This window comes from Anolis sagrei, chromosome 4 (assembly GCF_037176765.1).
Source record: "Anolis sagrei isolate rAnoSag1 chromosome 4, rAnoSag1.mat, whole genome shotgun sequence".
Classification (NCBI taxonomy): domain Eukaryota; kingdom Metazoa; phylum Chordata; class Lepidosauria; order Squamata; family Dactyloidae; genus Anolis; species Anolis sagrei.
This window is the reverse complement of record NC_090024.1, coordinates 227,980,691-228,001,483: the sequence shown is the minus strand read 5'-3', so window position 1 is coordinate 228,001,483 and position 20,793 is coordinate 227,980,691.

The following is a 20,793-nucleotide window of genomic DNA, read 5'->3' as shown; positions in this document are numbered from 1 at the left end:
GAAAAGAACCTTAGATTAAAGGGGGTGGAAAAGGAGCAAAAAGGAGAAAAGCAAAGCTTTCAGATTCCTCCATTCAGACAGAGCACTTTGACTTCTTCAAATTTTGAAACCCTGGCCTTCAACTCCTGTATATTCAATTATATATGTAGAGCTTAATCGCTGTTGCCATATGCCAGGAGGAACCTCATTGTTTTCTGCTCACTGGAAATTGCTGGACCTATTGAATTTCCAGCACAACAAACCTAGCTGTGTGAATTAAATGAGAGGTGCACATTAGCTCTTACATTCATCAGTTCAGTGGTGTCCATATGGTCCTTGGAAGATACAAATCTCCTGTGCTCCATTGGGGAAAATAAGACAGACGAAGTTACTGGTGAAAGCACTGGGTGCTGTATAGTAGCATTGCATTTATTCCAGCCTCTAGATGTAGTCTGGAGGATAGGCAGTATCAGCACACATTATATAGGAATTAAATGCTACTTCCATGTTTGCATTTTTGAAAGTAGGATGGTGAAAAATAACACAAAAGCTGATCTCAGGATGTAAATCTTAGAATTATAAGAAACCACAAGGACCATCCATTCTAATCCCCTGTCATGCAGAAATACACATTCACAAACCGAATTTGATTTTATGTAATAGTAAGGAAAGGTTAAAAAAGCTTGATGCAAGCCAAGGCAAACTGGTAGGCTTCTGTTGTTGTTCGTTTCAGAGAATATTCTTGTGAATGCTTTTGTGCTTCTGAACCAGTATTGTGTTGTGGTTTGTGTGTTAGACTGGAATTCTGAATGGTCAGGATTCACATTCCTATTAAGTCATGGAAAGCCACTGGTTGTCTCTGGGCAAATCACTCTTGACTGCCTCATCACACTAGAGCATGGATCCACTTTGAATCCAGGTGCTGCCTCCTACAGAATTCTGGGGTTTGTAGTTCAGTGAGACCCAGGACCTGTCTGGCCAAGTAGTTGAAAAGTCTCTCCTTAAACTACAAACCCCAGAATTCTGCAGGAGGCAGCACCTGGATTTAAAGTGGATCCATGCTCTAGTGTGATGAGGATGGTCAGCCTTGGAGGAAGGCAATGGAAAACCTCATCTGAATAAATTTTGTTAAGAAAACCATATCATAAAAGTTGTAAAAAGCTTGGGAAAATGGAAGGCAAAAGGAAGAGGGGCCGACCAAGGGCAAGATGGATGGATGGTATCCTTGAAGTGACTGGCTTGATTCTGAAGGAGCTGCGGGTGGTGACGGCCGACAGGGAGCTCTCGTGTGGGCTGATCCATGAGGTTACAAAGAGTCGGAAGCGACTGAAAAAATAAACAACAACAAAAGTAACTTAAAGTTTACTTGAAGACACAACAACAACAACAATAATAACAACAACAATATGTATTCAGTCTGTGTGCTCTTCTGTAAACTATATTGTTCTAGTAAAGGTAAAGGTAAAAGTTTTCCCCTGACATTAAGCCCAGTTGTGTCCGACTCTGGGGGTTGGTGCTCATCTCCATTTCTAAGCTGAAGAGCTGCCGTTGTCCATAGACACCTCCAAGGTCATGTGGCTGGCATGACTGCAAGGTTACCTTCCCACCAGAGTGGTACCTATTGAGCTACTCACATTTGCATGTTTTCAAACTGCTAGGTTGGCAGAAGCTGGGGCTAACAGCAAGAGCTCATGCCACTCCCCAAATGCGAACCTGTCAACAAACTCAGAAGCTCAGTGGTTCAACCCACTGCGCCACCAGGGGATCCCACATATTGTCCTACAAAGTCCAAAAAATGGTTGATTTGTTGCCTGAACTAGTTAAAAGAAGTAACATTGAAAAGTTAGTTCCAACAGGCCTCACTACCTCTGAGGATGCTTGCCAAAGTGCAGGCGAAATGTCAGGAGAGAATGCCTCTAGACCATGGCCATACAGCCCGAAAAAACCTACAACAACCCATTGAAAAGTTAGTTTGTGTCTATGTAATCATGCAACCTGACCTGTTCTCCTTTATCTGTCTTTCCAAAAAGGAAAAAAATACCCCTTTCCCACTTCAAAGACAGGAGTTATATCAGGCATGGGCAAACTTCGGCCCTTCTGGTGTTTTGGACTTCAACGTCCAGAATTCCTAACAGCTGATAGGCTTTTAGGAATTGTGGGAGTTGAAGTCCAAAACACCTGGAGAGTTGAAGTCCAAAACACCATGCCTGAGCTATATTGTACTTATAACCTGGCCTTATGCTACAGCTGAGGTCTATTGAAAGGACTGACATATCCTTGGGGTGCTATATTGTTCTGCCAAGATGTCCAATTTTGACGGGAAAGGTGGAGTTATTGAGCTTTATTTCCACATCCCTTAATTAGATTCACTATTATGTCTGGTAAATGCATCTGCCTAAAGTAACTGTAAATAAATAGGTAATGGGTCCATGGCATTCAATAAAGCAAACACTTACTGGCAATGAGTCCACAGTATTCAGTAAAGAACAATAATTCGTGTTGGTTTCATCCATGCAGTGAGGACATATTTAAAATGTTATTGCCATTTGTATCCAGGAACTGATAATGTAGAACTGGCTAAAACCAAAACAAAACATGACCAAAAAAAGTTTTTCAAATTATTTTCAGCAAGCATTGCTATGACATATTGTTTGATTGCGCAAGAAGGAACACAAAGTAGGAGGATACATTTTGAAGCTTTTAAAAAAGTGAGCAAGCACGGTAAGTTTTAAAAAGCATTTGTACATTTCTAAGACTTTTTCTCATCCCACTAAATAATTTAACTGGTTTCTGTCAGTCTTTAGCAGTTTGAATGTGTGGCAGTCTGCTTGTCCATTGTTTTGTAACTCAGGAAATAAGGGAAGGGAGGCACAGCAATTAAAGTGTTGTCAAACTGCATCAATTTTCCAATGCAGATGCACCTCTAGTCTATTGAAGCTTAGGACTGAGGAGCATACCTTGCAGGACCATATTTACACCAACTACTAAATTACTGATCCAATGAGGAAAGAATATAAGATTGTTTGGCAAGATTAAATCTTGGCAACCCCATGCTGTCTCCCACTGGACACTGCATTATCACCAAGGCAATTGCAGACAGAATTCCTTATAACCCTGATACTGATGTCAGGCTGACTTGTCGGTGGTTCCCTGGATCTTCCTTTTTGCTCTTTTTGGAAAAAAAGGAACAGTTTTTACTCTTTTCCAGTCCTCTTGTACTGCACGCAATCTTCTGTGTGTCACAAATTCCTTCAAAAATCTGGGATGTAGTGTCGAAGGCTTTCATGGCTGGAATTACTGGGTTGTTGTGGGTTTTTCAGGCTATATGGCCATGTTCTAGAAGCATTCTCTCCTGACGTTTCACCTGCATCTATGGCAAGTACACAACAACCCAATCTAGGATGTAGTTCATCTGGCTCTAAAGTTGTGAACTCACTTGGATTAATTTGTGATTTTCAATTCCATATCAAACTTGATTTGTAAACTGGATTCCTTAGCAAGAGATGCAAGGAAGGATACAGTCCTCTTTTTTTGGGGTGGGGGGTGGGTGGGTGGGAACTGAAGCAAAATAAATATTGATCAATTCTGCTCTTTTCTTATGACTTGTTAGCATGCTAAATTTACACGTCTCACAATGTTGAGAAACACTCTGGTCATTTTTTTGTACCTGCCGAGTTTTCTGTCCAACTTTATGATGGTCTATGACCAGATCATAACAGGGGGACCCAGGCCCACACATCCACATCAAACCCAAATGGTTATATACTTCAAACTTCATTGAATTCCAAGATCTAAGCTAAAAACCACATACAAGTAGTTATTAAAACCCAAGATTGTTCAGGACTAGATAGCCTTCAAAACAGAGGACTGTTTCCTTTCTTCCAGTTTTCAAACAGAGGAGTCTGTTCCATGAATTAGGATATATAATCACCCTAGGTGATGCGTCCCTGCAGTTTTGGTTTGCGGTGGAAGATAGGATGAATTTCTAATGAATGTACAAAATGTGGAGATATACAGTAGTTTGGCAGATGATATACATGTGAATTGTATCCTCATTTTAGCCTCATTTTTATGGGAAGCTACAAAACCTTTGGACAGCATCCCTGCATGTTTTCGGTTTCAGCAGTTTTTGAGGAAAATGGTAATGTGAAAAAAGGTCTTAATGGCATGATTCAACTTTTTGGAGTTGTTTTTTTAAATAAATGGGCCCTGAAATCAATACCAAACACTGTGGGTTGTGCTCTCTGTCTGTTTCTCATATTGAGCTGCCTTTGCAATTCAATTTTTTTCTGGGGGATTAAACTAAAACAGCTTTAAAGAAAGCTCAGTAACTGCTCCAACTTCATAATCTCTTAATTATCTTGAAACCCAATTGAATAGCGTTTAATATTCCAGCCTATCTTTGCCTCTGGTTCTCTAGACCATATCGCCGAGCTGGACTAAAGGACTGAAAAACTCACTTTGTTATCTCAAGTAGCTTCAATTGTTGTCAATTCAGTTTCCCTCCCTGCACTTTCACCCTTGCTTAACTTTACACATGCAAGTAACCCTGCTGAGCTCCATGGGGCAGCTCTTGTGTGTGGAAATGTAATTTATGTGTAAAGGTTTTTGCAGATTAGTATCTGAGACTGGTTTCCAATGTCACATTTACCTCAGGCTAAAGCTGTGATAAATAGCCTTGTGATTCTCTATTATCCTCACCCGTTTATTAATGGCGGTTTAAACACACCCTTCAATCTTGGCATTGAATAAAACAAGCAGGGGCCTTTTAAATGCAGGACAATGTGGAAAATGGTGCTACCGTTATTACCTACAATTGTAGCAAATTGGGGCGCCTTTTTGTGGATGACCCATGAGTCGAAATTGGTTGGAGGGTGGGAGGTCAGGGTGAGAGAGGTACTTTACCAAAGAGAGAAGCACCTTGTACTTAGAGAAAAATCTCTCTGCCGTGACTACCATTATTGGCTCAAGGAAGTCTTTCTTTTAATGATGGCCAATCTAGCAATGTGTGACAGGTGTGAGGTTGCAAGGTCCACACGATGACTGAGGCAACTCCCAAAGATTTACGTTATTTGCTGCAGTCTGTACTGTGAATATGTCAAAGAAACATACTGTACATGGCTTTCTCTGTGTCTTCCAAGGTGACTAAGCTCCCTCTTGGGATGTCTGGAAAGATGTATCACTCAACTTGAGGTTCTTTCCAATGACCTTATCACACAGGGGAGCCTCCAGTGCCATTTTGCCAGTGACGCTTCCACGACACAGGAGAAGCATGGTCCAAACCGGGCAGAAGGCTCCTGTGTTTGGAGGGAAGTGACCAAGGATGCTTGCAATACACAAAGAGTATTATATATTATAGGTAAAGGTAAAGGTTTCCCTTGACATCAAAACTAGTCAAGTCCGACTCGAGGTGGTGGTGCTCATCTCCATTTCTAAGTTGAAGAGCCAGCATTGTCTGTAGACACCTCCAAGTTCATGTGGCCAGCATGGCTTCATGGAGTCCCATTACCTTCTAGCAGAAATGGCACCTATTGATCTCACATTTGTATGTTTTTGAACTGCTAGGTTGGCAGAAGCTGGGGCTAACAGTGGGAGCTCACCCCACTCCCCGGATTCAAACCAACAACCTTTCGGTTAGCAAGTTCAGCAGCTCAACAGTGTAATCCACTGCTCCACCAGGAGCCCCATTATATATTATACATAATTTGTTGTACATAGAAATGACTCCAGGAGAATAAGGATTCATATTTGTTAAGCTAAAAGTTGCATCAGAAAAGAAAAATGCAGGCATTAGTGAAGCATTTTATGACTTTAAGCATGAGGACACAGACATTAGATTTTGATGCTTAGAGAAAATTGTGATTAAAAATAGGGAACAATATAATAAATTGAGAAAAACAAAACTATGTTGTATCAAAAACTAAATATTCTAATTCCTAATGGTATACATGAAAATTTAGATAGTATGTCTTAGCATCAGAAAAACCCATGATGGCTATGCCTTTGGATCACTATAAATCAGAAGTAGTTTGAAGATGGTTCTTTGAAAGCATGCAAGGAGAAAGGAGACAAGAGAAGAGGAAGGTGATGAAGAAGTTTTATGTCGTCATTTTATGTTGTGCATTTGGCTCACCCACTGTGTGTTATTTTTCATTATTTTACATTGTATTGTTTATTTTACTTTATTGGTTTGTTTATTTTATTGTGATGTTATTTTGTTGTTTATATTTTATGTTGCTGTAATGTATCTCTGGACCTGGCCTCATGTAAGCTGCTCTGAGTCCCCTTTGGGGAGATGGTGGCGGGGTATAAATAAAGATGATGATGATGATGATGATGATGATGATGATGATGATGATTATTGTTAGCTAATACTGTCACATTTTTAAAGAAAGAAGGCTCATTAATTGTAAATTTATACTAAGTCAGCTCCACTGGCTGCCGATCCAGTTCCAAGCACAATTCAAAGTGCTGGTTTTGACCTACAAAAACCTTTACGGCTCCGGCCCAGCGTACCTGTCCAAACGTATCTCCTTCTACGTCCCACCTCGGAGTTTAAGATCTTCTGGGGAGGCCCTGCTCTCGGCCCCACCTTTATCACAAGTGAGACTGGTGGGGATGGGGGACAGGGCCTTCTTGGTGGTGGCCCCTCATCTGTGGAATGCACTCCCCGGGGAAATTAGGTCATCAACATCCCTCCTCTCTTTCAGAAGGAAGTTGAAGACCTGGATGTGGGACCAGGCCTTCGGGTAAGCTGGCAGACGGACAAAAGACAATGATGACCAGAGTAGGAAAGGACAATGACGATGCTAGATGGATTATGGATTTATGAATTGGCGAACATTGACCACAAGATGATTTTATTGCTGCTATTGTATTGTTTTGATTGTTTTAACTAGTTATAACTGTTGACGTTATATTGTAAATTGTAATTTGTATATTGTATTTTGTGAATTGTTGGGCATCGAATTGTGCCTTTTGTAAGCCGCCCTGAGTCCCCCCTAGGGGGTTGAGAAGGGTGGGGTAGAAGCACCCCAAATAAATAAATAAATAAATAAATAGATTGCAGCTTTGACTCAAGATGCCATACCTAATGACAAATAAGGCATAGAGGTCAGGGTGGGAGTCTTGTATATACAGAACCTCTGGATTTTGGTGTTAGGATGTGGGCAGTGAAGAAGAAACATTTTTAATTTAGTTTGCCTATAGTATTAGTAATCATGGTTTTGAAGCTGGTTCTTTGTAAATATGTGTAAAGGCAGTCCCCAAGTTATGAACAAGATAGGTTCTGTAGATTTGTTCTTAAGCTGAATTTGTTTGTAAGTCAGAGCAGGTACATATTTAAGTATAACTCCAGCCAAAAATATATATTCCTTTAGCTTTGGAAAACACAGGGAAGGGTTAATACCTACATAGTGCTCATTCAGAGGAATTTCTTGTTTTGTTTTGCTGTCTGTGCCCCTGTTCAGAAAATTCCATCTCACTTTCTGTCCCTGTGATCATTGGATTTTGAAAAATGTGGCTTTCAGTCTGCTGTGGTTAAATAGCTTGTCATTTGTCCAATAGATGATTTCCACACTGCTAGAAAGCTTCCCATCAAGATGCAGTACTGAAGTGATGAAGATGGAGAATAAGGTTAGAGCAATAACACATCCTGGTTTAACACCTGATTCCACCTTAAATTAGTCACTTTGGGGGCTATTGCTGTCCAACACTGTTGTCATAATGTCATCACGGAGGAGCCACAGGATGTTCACGAATTTGTCAGGGCATCCGATTTTTTGGAGGATGGTTGAAAGAGCACTGTGATTCACTGTATCGAATACCTTTGCAATGTCAATGAATGCCATGTACAGAGGTTGATTTTGTTCTCTGCATTTTTCTTGGAGCTGTTGTGCAATGAAGATCATATTCTTTGTTTCTCAGGAAGACATTCGGGAATTCCAAAAGGATGTCTTCTGAAACTGGTAGAAGTTGGTTTGCAAGGATTCTTGTAAGTATTTTCCCAGAGAAGGTTAGAAGGGAGTTACCTCGATAGTTTCCACAGTCTGTTCTTTCCCCCTTTTTTTGAAAAGGGTGATGAAGGTGGTGTCCTTGAAATCTGCGGGGATTTTCTTAGTTGCCAACACTTTTTCAATGAGCTGGTGGATTTGTTGTATCAGCTCAGGTCCACCTTCTTCAAAGATTTCAGCAGGAATCCCATCAGATTCACTGGCTTTGTTATTTTTTAGCTGGCTGATGGCTTTGCTGACTTCCTCCAAACTAGACAGTGCTGCAAACTCATCCCTGGTTTGTTGTTGTTGGATTTCCGAGATAACCTCTTCAGCCACATTGGAACCGTGGTTAAGAAAGTTATGATAGTGCTCTTTCCAATGTAGTGCAACTGATTTTTTTTTATCCTTCAGAAGATTGATTCCATCTGATGAACATGGAGGGTGTATGCCATGATTTTTGGGCCATAGATGACCTTTGTGGTTTTAAAAAATCTCCGTGGATCATGGTCATCTGCACAGTGTTGGGTTCTTAAACTTTTTTTGTCCATCAGATGTTCCTGAATTCTCTGCTCCTTCTTTGAACCTCAGCTTTTGCACAAGTATAGATCTTTTTTCTTAGCAGCACTGTTGGTGTCTCTCTGCCATATTTGGAAAACTTTCCTTTTCTTATTGATTAATTGTTGAATCTCATCATCATTTTCACCAAACCCATCTGGATGTTTTTTAGTTTGGTATCCAGTGGTTTCTTCACAGGCTGTGATGATAGAGGTCTTCAGTTTATTCCAATATTCCTCAACTTTTTCAGGGTGTTCTATGGGTAGATGATCCTTGAGTGTTGTTTGGAGAAAGACCCATTTAGAACACTCTTGAAGAGCTTGGGTGTTCATTTAACACTTTATCCTTTTTCCTTGGAGTCTGTGTTTGGGGGTGATTTTGATGGCCATCATGAATCAAATTAACCTGTGGTCTGTCCAGCAGTAATCAGCGCCTGTCATGGCTCTTGTGAGAAGCACATCACAGCTGTCTCTGGCACATATAATTACATAATCTAGGAGGTGCCAATGCTTTGACTGGGGGTGCTTCCATGATTACTTAAGCTTGTTTTTCTGGTGGGAAAGCATGATGGTGATGACAAGGTTACATTTCACACATTTGGTGAGAAGTACAATGCTGTTCAGATTATTGTTTCTAACCCCATCTTTTCCTATAGTCCCTGGCCACAGGTCAAAGTCTCATCCAACTCTCACATTAAAATCACCCAGAAGGATGATTTTGTCCTCATTATGTATCCATGATAGGATGGCGTCAAGCTGATAGTTTAAAAAAAACTTTGATGTCTTCAGCATGTAGTGTTGGTGCATAGGTACTTATAATAGTTGCCTGGTGGTTTTTGACAAGGTTAATTTGGAGGGTTGAGAGTCATTAAGTAATGCTGATGGGTGCTTCGGACAGGTGCTTCACCAGGTCATTTCTGATAGCAAAGCCAACTCTGTGTATTCTTCATTCTTGTTCAGGCAGTACTTTCCAAAAGAAGTTGTAGCCTTCCTTTTCTTCCTCCAGCTGTCCCTCTCCTGCTCTCCAGGTCTCTTGAAGTGCTGCTATGTAGATGTTAAAGCACCTCAGTTACCTTATACAGTAATAGCAGTCCTGTATTCTGAGAGTTCATTGTCTGTGCTATCCAACAATGTCCATATGTTCCACATTCCAAAGTTCATCTTTATTTTTTGGTCATAAGGTGGTGACCCCTCTGGACAGGGATAAGAGAGGCAGGCTATGTTTAGGGCACCTTTTCTAGCCCCCTCCCCATATGGAGTGAGCAGAGCGGATCCTTAAAAAGTCTGCTCAGTCATTGATACAGCTACTGAACTATTCAACTGCCTTGGACCTTGAGGTAGAATGACTGAATCCATATCCACTGCCCATGTGCCAGTCTGTGACTAGGGGCTTCCATACTAGGGTATTTCACAGTCCTGTCCCTGTTGCCATTTGTTGATCACCGTGGGACTTGGTTTTGTTTTGTTTTTCTTGGAAGACACCTGTGTGTGAATTTGATTTATGTGTGGAGATCAGTACACAACCAATCACCTCACAGTCTTCACAGAATGAGGTGCACATTCAGTGGCAGGATCAACCCGATGACCGATGGCTTCTAATCTGTTGCAGCCTTCTTCTGCCTTCACAGCCATTGTAACATGTACCATGTTATCATCTATCTGATTCACCATTGAGGATTTCAGATTGTGCTTGGTCTGGTTCCTCCCTTGTGGCCTTGCCCCCCTGGGAGCACATGACTCTGACAGCTTCACATGCAGGTTCACTAGAACACACAAGCCCCCTCCCCACGACAAGGTCACCTTGTCCACAGAATGGAACCATGTGCGATATGGCACAGTTATGCCACTTTATCAACCATGGTTCCATACTGTGGGAAACTGATTAGTAGTTTAGAGAGGAGTATTTGGCATTCTCAACTAGAGAGGTCTCATACTTCCCCAGACTACAAAATCACACTGCTTTAAGTGTGTAGGGCCAAAGGGAGTTCTTGGTAAATCCTGACCCCCCCCCTCCCTCAATTTTCCAGTCTGTTCTTGTGCAAAAGAAAGTAGATGAGCAAAGGTAAGTTAAACTAAATCAAACCAGGTCATCCATGTGGGTCTCATCAATACATGTCAGGTCAGCTCTTTCATCCATAATTAAACTACAAATGAGTATGGCATTGCTATGAACAGATTTGCATTTGTAACTACTTCAAACATCTCTTTTTCTCCCTTTCACTCGCTCACTCACTCATTCAACCACACACACACGCATGCATACAAACATGCATGATTGTTTGAGTACTGTTCTGCTTCTGAAGTCAATTTCCCCCCACTCTCCCTGGCTATTGTTTGCGCGTGGCGATTTTCTCTGTTTGCACACTAGCAATCTTGCAAGCACAGGAACTCTCAGGGGACTCTCTTCCCATTTATCTGTGCGTGACTAAATTTTGAAAGCACAAATCAAGGACAAAAGAAAGACTTTTGCAGATTTGGCAGTTAAATTTGGAGCCTCCAGCTTCTGTTTCTACAAGCCTTCTGAATCCACCTATTTAACAGATAATGGCTCCTACTTTCACATTCTGCTGCTGACATGTATTGAATTTATTTGCCCATTCTACCTGTTTCAGCTGGCACACTCTTGTCTGCCATATAGTGACTTTAGAAGTGGACCTCACCGCTTCATATGAATACAGATTTTTGAATACTTTAGCATTGGAAGAGTGAGGTCTCTTTCAATGTAAAATATAGGTGAACTAGATTGAAAGTTGTGCATTCTGAGTTGCAGATTTTCAAGGACGGCAGTAAGCTTCTGAGGACCATTTTTGAAAAAATATGGAAAAGCTAGTGTTCTTCCTAACTGAGGTGATCATCTGATGCCATTCCAGTGGTCATGAAGATCGGGAATTTATTTATTTCCTTACAGCATTTTTATCCCACCTTTCTCAGCCCAAAGGCGACTCAAGGTGGCAGACAGATTGGCAACAATTTGATGCCACAACATACATACATACATATATACATTTAATATAACATAGTAAAAATCCATATAAAACCATTAAAACTATAATCATCAATGACTTCCAGTTAAACTCATTACCCATTAGCATCATTTAAGCCGTTCTGTGTTCGTTATTTAATCGTACTGGGTTTATCTGTTACACTGCATCTTTCTGTGTTTGCACCCTGTCTGCTTTTGCCTTTGAGTTATTTATTTGTTGTGTCAGGGCAACCAGTCAATTATATTACATTTCTAACAGAACAAAGCAAACAAACAGACAAAATACAAAATTTGTGAGTTTGGTAGTTGATTAAATGTCCTTTGACCAGTATCTGGCCACTTGGAGTGCTTCTGGTGTTGCTGCAAGAAGGTCCTCCATTGTGCATGTGGCAGGGCTCAGGTTGCATTGCAGCAGATGGTCAGTGGTTTGCTCCTCTCCACACTCGCATGTCGAGGATTCCACTTTGTAGCCCCATTTCTGAAGGTTGGCTCTGCATCTTGCGGTGCCAGAGCGCAGTCTGTTCAGTGCCTTCCAAGTCGCCCAGTCCTCTGTGTGCCCGGGGGGGGGGGGGGTGCCTCTCATTTGGTATCAGTCATTGATTGGGGTTCTGGGTTTGAGCCTGCCACTTTTGGACTCTCGCTTGCTGAGATGTTCCAGCTAGTGTCTCTGTAGATCTTAGAAAACTATTTCTAGATTTAAGGCGTTGACGTGCTGGCTGATACGCAAACAGGGGATGAGCTGGAGATGTCTCTGCCTTGGTCCTTTCACTATTGGCTGCTACTTCCCGGCGGATGTCAGGTGGTGCAATACGGGCTAAACAGTGTAATTTCTCCAGTGGTGTAGGGCGCAGACACCCTGGGTTAATGTGGCATGTCTCATTAAGAGCCACATTCACTGTTTTAGTGTGGTGAGATGTGTTCCACACTGAGCATGCATACTCAGCCGCAGAGTAGCACAGCGCAAGGGCAGATGTCTTCACTGTATCTGGTTGTGATCCCCAGGTTGTGCCAGTCAGCTTTAGTATGATATTGTTTCTAGCACCCACTTTTTGCTTGATGTTCAGGCAGTGCTTCTTGTAGGTAAGAGCACGGTCCAGAGTGACTCCTAGGTATTTGGGTGCGCTGCAATGCTCCAGTGGGATTCCTTCCCAGGTGATCTTCAGAGCTCGGGATGCTTCTCTGTTCTTGAGATGAAAGGCACATGTCTGTGTTTTAGATGGGTTGGGGATCAGCTGGTTTTCCCTGTAATAGGCAGTAAGTAGGCCTGTCGGTTTTAGTTCGTTAATTCGTTATTTCGTAATTTATTCGTTATTTTTAGCATATCCGACGCGATTTCAAAACATATTTTCAAACCCGGAAGGGTTTAAAAATATCGAAACAGCAGCCCCATTTTTTTTACGAGCTTCAGCTCGTCTCGTTAATGGGATGGAGGCTGCTGTGCTGCTGGTGCCTGGGAGCCAATCCAGCGCTCCCAAGCACCCCAGCAGTAAATGGGGCGGGCGGCGCGAAGGGGCGGCGCGAGCAACACAGCTGGGAGGAGGAGGAGGAGGAGAGCGCAGGAGCGCACGCGCCATCCGATTGGCTCCGGCTGCTGCGCCCTCCTCCTCCTCCTCCCAGTTGTGTTGCAGGAAGTGTCAGGAGGAGGAGGAGGAGGGCACAGCAGCCGGAGCCGATCGGATGGCGCGCGCACTCCTGCGCTCTCCTCCTCCTCCTCCTGACACTTCCTGCAACACAGCTGGGAGGAGGAGGAGGAGGAGGAGAGCGCAGGAGCGCGCGCGCCATCCGATCGGCTCCGGCTGCTGCGCCCTCCTCCTCCTCCTCCCAGTTGTGTTGCAGGAAGTGTCAGGAGGAGGAGGAGGAGGGCGCAGCAGCCGGAGCCGATCGGATGGCGCGCGCGCTCCTGCGCTCTCCTCCTCCTGCTCCTCCTCCTGACACTTCCTGCAACACAGCTGGGAGGAGGAGGAGGAGGAGGAGAGCGCAGGAGCGCGCGCGCCATCCGATCGGCTCCGGCTGCTGCGCCCTCCTCCCCCTCCTCCCAGCTGTGTTGCAGGAAGTGTCAGGAGGAGGAGGAGGAGGAGGAGGGCGCAGCAGCCGGAGCCGATCGGATGGCGCGCGCGCTCCTGCGCTCTCCTCCTCCTCCTCCTCCTCCTGACACTTCCTGCAACACAGCTGGGAGGAGGAGGAGGAGGAGGAGAGTGCAGGAGCGCGCGCGCCATCCGATCGGCTCCGGCTGCTGCGCCCTCCTCCTCCTCCTCCCAGTTGTGTTGCAGGAAGTGTCAGGAGGAGGAGGAGGAGGGCGCAGCAGCCGGAGCCGATCGGATGGCGCGCGCGCTCCTGCGCTCTCCTCCTCCTCCTCCTCCTCCTGACACTTCCTGCAACACAGCTGGGAGGAGGAGGAGGAGGAGGAGAGCGCAGGAGCGCGCGCGCCATCCGATCGACTCCGGCTGCTGCGCCCTCCTCCTCCTCCTCCCAGCTGTGTTGCAGGAAGTGTCAGGAGGAGGAGGAGGAGGAGGAGGGCGCAGCAGCCGGAGCCGATCGGATGGCGCGCGCGTTCCTGCGCTCTCCTCCTCCCCCTCCCCCTCCTCCCCCTCCCCCTCCCCCTCCTCTTCCGCGGGCCAGGCCAGCGCAGTGACGTCAGCGCGCCCTTGCTGCCGAGGCTCGGAGACCCCGCAGCCAGACCCCACGTTTCAGGAAGAAGGAGAAGGAGAAGGAAGAGAAGGTGGAGGTGGAGGTGAGGAAGGGCGCTGCGGGTGTTTGGGTGGGGGCCCCACCTGCCCGCCTGCCCACCTGCCTTTGGGGGGCCTTCCTTCCCTCGCCGCCCCGGCCCCCCTTTGCCCCCTTTGCCTCGCAGGCAGGCTTCACGGCGCCGGCTGCCTTCAATATTCATTATGATTACCATGTGAGCCTAGGCCTGTTTTGATCAAGAAAAAATTTGTTTCTAAAATGTTTTGTAAATATTTACGAAATTTCGTAAATAACAAAACATTTTTTTGGAAAGTTTTGTAAATATTTTAAATATCGAAACAAAAAAACACCCCAATTGTCAGGAGGAGGAGGAGGAGGAGGAGGGCGCGCTTTTAGAAACAAATTTTTTCTTGATCAAACAGGCCTAGCAGTAAGAGCACCTAGAGCTTCGGAAAGCTTCTGTTCTACCATCTCAAAGCTCCCTGCTTGAGCAGTAATGGCACGATCATCAGCATAGATGAAACTCTCTGCCTTTGCCTTTGAGTGAGGTGCCAAGAAGAAAAACTTGGAAAACCAATTTCGTTTCAGAAAGGTGTACCACAAATTAAACCAACTAATAGCTATTCAAGGTGCTGAACCTATTTTAAAGAACATGGTTGACTTCTTTAAAGCATGGAATAAAACCCAGAATAGACTCCCCACCCCACTACCAGCTACAGGTTTAACAGGTTTGAGGAATGCCTGTGTAGGCACTGTGAAGCGAAGCAGACGTCTTCAATTCAAATCCAGTCCCAGATTAAATGGCGATGTGGAGGGGCCCTGTGTTCCATGCAGTACACAAAAGGACCCTTTCATTTGAAGTGATAGCTTTTGTAGTTTCCTTCTTCTTTTTTCAATAAAAAGACCAGCTCTGGAGTTCTGTGCTTATGCAAATATAGTTCTCAGGAAAATCATACAAAAGGTAGATGATGAATCATGCTCTCAAAAGTATTAAATTGTTGACCTGACTTGATTCTAAGCTGTGGTTTTGTCGCTTACCGTTTTTGTGGTCTGCATTTGCTGGCATTTATTTTTAAGGAAACAAACACAGATGAAGTAATTTATTTATGAAACCACAGGGCTTCCTGGGGAATGTAGCAGCAGGACCATAGTGATTAATGAAGATGAATCAGCATGGGGCAGCCCATCGAAGCTGAGTTCTGTGGAGATGTGGTGGCTTATTAGCAACATCATCATCAGCTGCTTGGAAGTCTGATGAGAAGGATCTTCAGCATGAGGACGGCCCAGTTTTTTCTACTGCTGTATTTAAAGATGTTGTATTGGAGTGCAGTTGCTCCCAAAGTGACCCATTTAAGGTGGAATGAGGTGTCTAACAGGATGTGTTTTTGCCTCAATCTTATTCTCTATCTTCATCACTTTAGTACTGCACCTTGTTGATGAGAAGCTTCCTTAAAGTGTGGAAATTTTCTATTGGATAGATGGCAAGCTATTTAATCTCATCAAGAAAGCCAAAGTGCTCTTCCAGCAGGCACCAGCCAATCCCTCTGCAATGTTAGAAATACAGCTTAATGGTGTAACATTAGAAAATGTTGACCCTTTTTGCTACCTTGGCAGTCACCTCTCCACAAAAGTCAACATTGACACCAAAATACGACACACTGTGAGCTCTGCAAATGCAGCATTTTTCCAAATGAAGGAGAGAGTATTTGAGAATCACAACATTCGCAGGGATACCAAGATCCCTGTTTATAAAGCTGTTGTCTTCCCAGCTCTGTTGTATGCCTGCAAAACCTGGACTGTCTACAGATGTCACACGTAACTTCTGGAACAATTTCATCAGCATTGTCTCCAAAAAATTATGCAAATCTCTTGGGAAGACAGGCTGGTGAATGCCAGTGTTCTGGAAGAAGCAAAGACCATTGGGATTGAAGTGATGATCCTTTGCCATCAACTTCGCTGGCCTGGCCACGTTGTCCAAGTGCCCGATCACTGTCTCCCAAAGTAGTTACTATACTCTCTTCTCAAGAACAGAAAATGGAATGTTGGTGGACATCAAAAGAGATTTAAAGATGGACTTACAACTAACCTTAAAAATTGTGGAATAGATGCTGGAAACTGGGAAGCTCTGGTCCTTGAGTGTTCTAACTGGAGGTCAGCTGTTACAAGCAGTGCTGTGGAATTCGAAGAAGCACAAATGGAGGGCAATATGGAGAAATATGTCAAGTGGAAGATGCATCAAGCCAACCTTTGTCAGGACTGTCTTCCATTTGGAAATTGATATCCTCACTGTGAAAGAACATGCGGATCAAGAATAAATCTCTCTCTACAGTCACCTATGAACCCACTGCCAAGACCCTACACTTGGAAGGCAATCATACTTGGCCACGAGTTCCAACCTATAATGGTATGCCATTATCATTTCTTGGTAGAGGATCCATATCATTGGTGTAATGGAGCCAGGGCTCAAAGCAGAAATCTGCTGATCGAGAGGACTATCTTCCCGCTCCAGGTTTCCATATCGTTATGCCTCGGTCATGTGCTCCTGACACACATTATTACTGGATCTGATTTGGTCCAGGGTGTGATGTGTGACTTTCATTTTATATCTCATGAAACTAGATCAATTCCATGTTTTATTTTGTTTTTACTATTTTGGAGTGGAATTGGGTTGTTTGAAAACGTTTTCTCTTGAATTTACAAAAACAGTTTGGGAAAGCTTTTGGGTATTCTGAAAGCTTGATATTGTGGACCACACCTGGCTTCCAGAATCAACACGTTGGGACTTTTTGTTTCTCAGGGATGATAATGCTATCTGTAACCTACCTCTTCCCTTCTAGCTCTGATCATTGTATGCAGCAGCAGTGAAGGTAAATGGAGGAAATCGATTTTTTCAGACACAATGCGTTGTTGAGTGCTGTTGCACAAGTAGTAAGCTAGCTCATTCAAAACTCATAAAATCAGTATTGACATGATGACACTGGCTTACAAAAGTAACCAGTGTTCTTTGCCTGATGTGTTGCAAAGGTTTCTTAGATCCCAAATTCCTTCATTCTTCAAGTTTGCATAGCATTGAAGATGACATAAAGGCCCAAAATAAGCATATTCTCCCCTAGTTGGAGAGGTAGGAGCAAGACAACCTACTATCTTAAGTAGCAAGACACACCATCCATATCACTACTTTTGCTACCAGTCCACTCTCCAGGCCTTGCCACTAGTCATGAAATAAAGAGACCAGACACAAGATGTGGAGAAATAAATAGGCCTAATTTATTAACTTAATTAGAAACTGTTAATTGAGCTAATTGACTAATTGTGGGGGGAGCACTGTGACATGGGTAATGGTGTGAGGCCAGGTATCTTTTGGGACCACTTGCCAAGCCAACCACTGACCCCGGGGGCACTCCACATTGATGGTTTGTCATACCAGCTGGTCATTACCTGAAGGCCATCCCTAGGGACCTCACCCCCGGACTATAAAGCCCCATGGGAGAGAGGCAAACCCCCAAAGGGAAGCCCTAAGGGAGATATTTTGAGGAACTCCCTAAGCCATAGAGCCTACAGAGATGAAGCCAAAATTCCCCCTTCACCCCAGTATAGAGGGGTGCCAAGGTGTACTCCAATCCAAGTTCTTACTTGCAGCAGCTTAAATATAGGGTAGGCAAAAAACCCTTTTCTCTGAAGAGGGAAAAAATTCCTACTTGGCCCTAGTGCGACCAACATAAGTCATATTGAACTGAGGGTGGGAGGGTGGGTTGCGCTGTAGGAAGGTGGGGGTTACCTGCAGAAGGTTCCCTAGGCCCCTGCCCTCTACCAACTGGTGGGAACACCAGCCAGAACCAACTGGTCCTTTGCGGGGGGATTCAGTTGCTTCCCTCTGCCCCTCCAATTGGCTCCTTCTGACCAGAGGTGGGTGCTTTTATCTCTTCCATCTTCTCTACTTCCCTCCCACCGCCCTTCCCTGGCCAAAAATGCCATTCTCAGAGTGATTCCCCCTCAAAGTGACACTGAGGACTGCCTGTGTAGTGGCTAGGCAACCTTCTCCAGCATCTTGACCATAATATCTTACTATGAAGATTATCTCAAAGAAAGATATTTGGAAACCATCAGGATCCCAAAAGCCCATTCACCTTTCCCCTTTCTGTTGCATTTGTTGCATCCAGAGAAGAACAAAGCTTCTATGTTAGTAATGGTGCCAGGGTTTTGCTATGCTTACTATTCATCTGGAGAGCCTTATTTACCACTCCTCAGTTGAAGCCAGAGAGTGCCCAGAAAGACTGTTGAAAAAGGGCAGATCCGAACAGGCTTTTATCCCAGGAGAATCCATGTTTTAAAAACGTGGATTTTTCTGGGGGCCTGTCCACACCCACCCCAGAAAGTGTGAGCTTTCTTGGGGGGGGGGGGGGTGTCCAGATGTTCTTCCAGGAGTAGCCCAAAAGAACACCTGGACAACATCTAGAGCCCCCCCCCCTTTGAAAAGTAATGAAAACTTACCCGGCCTCGGCTTCATTCAGCTCTCCTGCAATTTTCTTCCCTCCCCCCTCTCCTGGTGCATCATTTCTACACACTGGGAGAGCTGGCTGAAACCTGTAATTGAGGCCGGGTAAGTTTTCATTATTTTTCTAAGGGGTCTGGGGGCTTCAGGGGAGGGGAGTGGTTATTCCTACAGTTTACTTGGCTTATTTCTCCCAGTAAACCGTGGTAGTACTGTCTGGACTGCAGTATTTTGCAGTCCAGAACCAGAAATAGTGGGTTTATCCCACACCTTCCAAGAAGGCGCGGAATAAACCCACTAACTAATGAATTTGTTACAAACCAGGGTTTGTAGTGAATTAATTCTGGACTGTCCAGAAAGTTGTCTGGACAGACCCTCCTTTGTTGCATTAGATACCACAATAAAGGTGTCTGTCTGGACAGGCTCAAAGTAATTCAAGTTTCCACTCCTTTTGTTCCATTGTCTGAGCTGGTTGCTTCACTCCACCTTGGCATGGTCAACCAAATGTTTTGGTACAATACTGTTAATGCATGATGGCCAAACACAACCTCCAAGTTTATAAGCAATATAACTGGGGCGCATCAAATGCTGGAGAAGGCTATTGCCTTCATTCTCCTATATATGGTTTTCTTGGATGCTTCTAGCCAGCTACGTCATGAAACAAGATAATGGACTAAGATACTGGCTTTTGGTACCTACTAAATAGATGTTTCCTGTTGATAGGATTGTCATGTTTTAATGAACAGAGTCACTCTATTTTGAAAACTTTTCATCAAAAGGGATGAAGCAGTGTTGATGAGTGTAGAAATTTTCACTTGTTAATTTTTCTCTCCCATGTGACTGTTGAGATCACATAATTCCAAAGTTAGTTTGAGTGTTTTTCTTCTTCTTCTTTTCCTCTTTCTGACTAAGATGGAGAACTTTTTTAAAAAAAAAAAGAGTAAAAGGAAGAAAATAACCCAGCTTTGCGACACAAAGCATAGCTCTGTGCCTGTTAATTGCTCGTGTACTTTCATTCATTGTGACAGCATTCCATGATGCATTATCACTCTGGTGGTTTTTATCCCTCTTAACAGCTTTGGCTTGGTTTAATTTTTGTACGTTGTTGCAAATCGGCCCACTGAGTGCACAGCACAATACGTGAGTAATAGGACTGCTCCCATCCAACTCAAAGTTGCTGTGATAATATTCTCTTGTTTCAGATCCTCAGTGCAACATGATACAAAACCTTCTGCATTGGGGCATACTGGAGTTTTGGAATGACTCACCCCCTGTCCCATTTCTTTCTTTCTGGCTATATAACAAATATTGTGTCTGTTAAAGTAAAGATGAATGTTTCCCCTGACATTAGGTCTAGTCATGTCTGATTCTGGGCGATGATGCTCATCTCCATTTCTAAGCTGAAGAGCCGGAGTTGTCCGTAGACACCTCCAAGGTCATGTGGCCAGCCTGACTGCATGGAGCACCATGATCTACTCACATTTGCATGTTTTCAAACTACTAGATTGGCAGAAGTTGGGCCTAACAGTGGGAGCTCACCCCGCTCCCTGTATTTGAAGTGCCACCCTTTCGGTCAGCAAGTTCAGCAGCTCAGCTTTTTAACCCCTGAACCACAAGGGGGCTCATTATGCCTGTTAATCGGTGTCAAATTTCCCACTGAGTGGAGTGAGGAATCCACCGCATATAGCATAGTGCAATGAGTAGGAAATTGCATAGGTTTGGCCCATCTGCAGGATCTCCACCACCACTATGGCAGGGAACTATGATGTTCAGATCAAGCCAGACCACAGATGCTGGGGCCAGAGGGGACCAGCACAGGCAGTTTTCCATGGCACATCATCAGCATTGTCTGGCTCCAAGGAAGCTGATTGTTTGACTTTGATCACATCTGTGGGGAACAAATCTTCCAACTGCTTTTTGAATGCCCCAATTTCTCTCTCTTCCTTCATTTTCTCCTCTGTTTTCAGTTTTCTTCAGTTACTGCAAATGCAGTTCCAAGAGAAAAAGTTGTTTGCACCCAATTTACTCAGCAATGGGGGAGAGGAGAGGTCACAGCAGGATCTTCCTCTTACCAGTAGGATCAGTGAAAAGCAGACTGCTGAAATC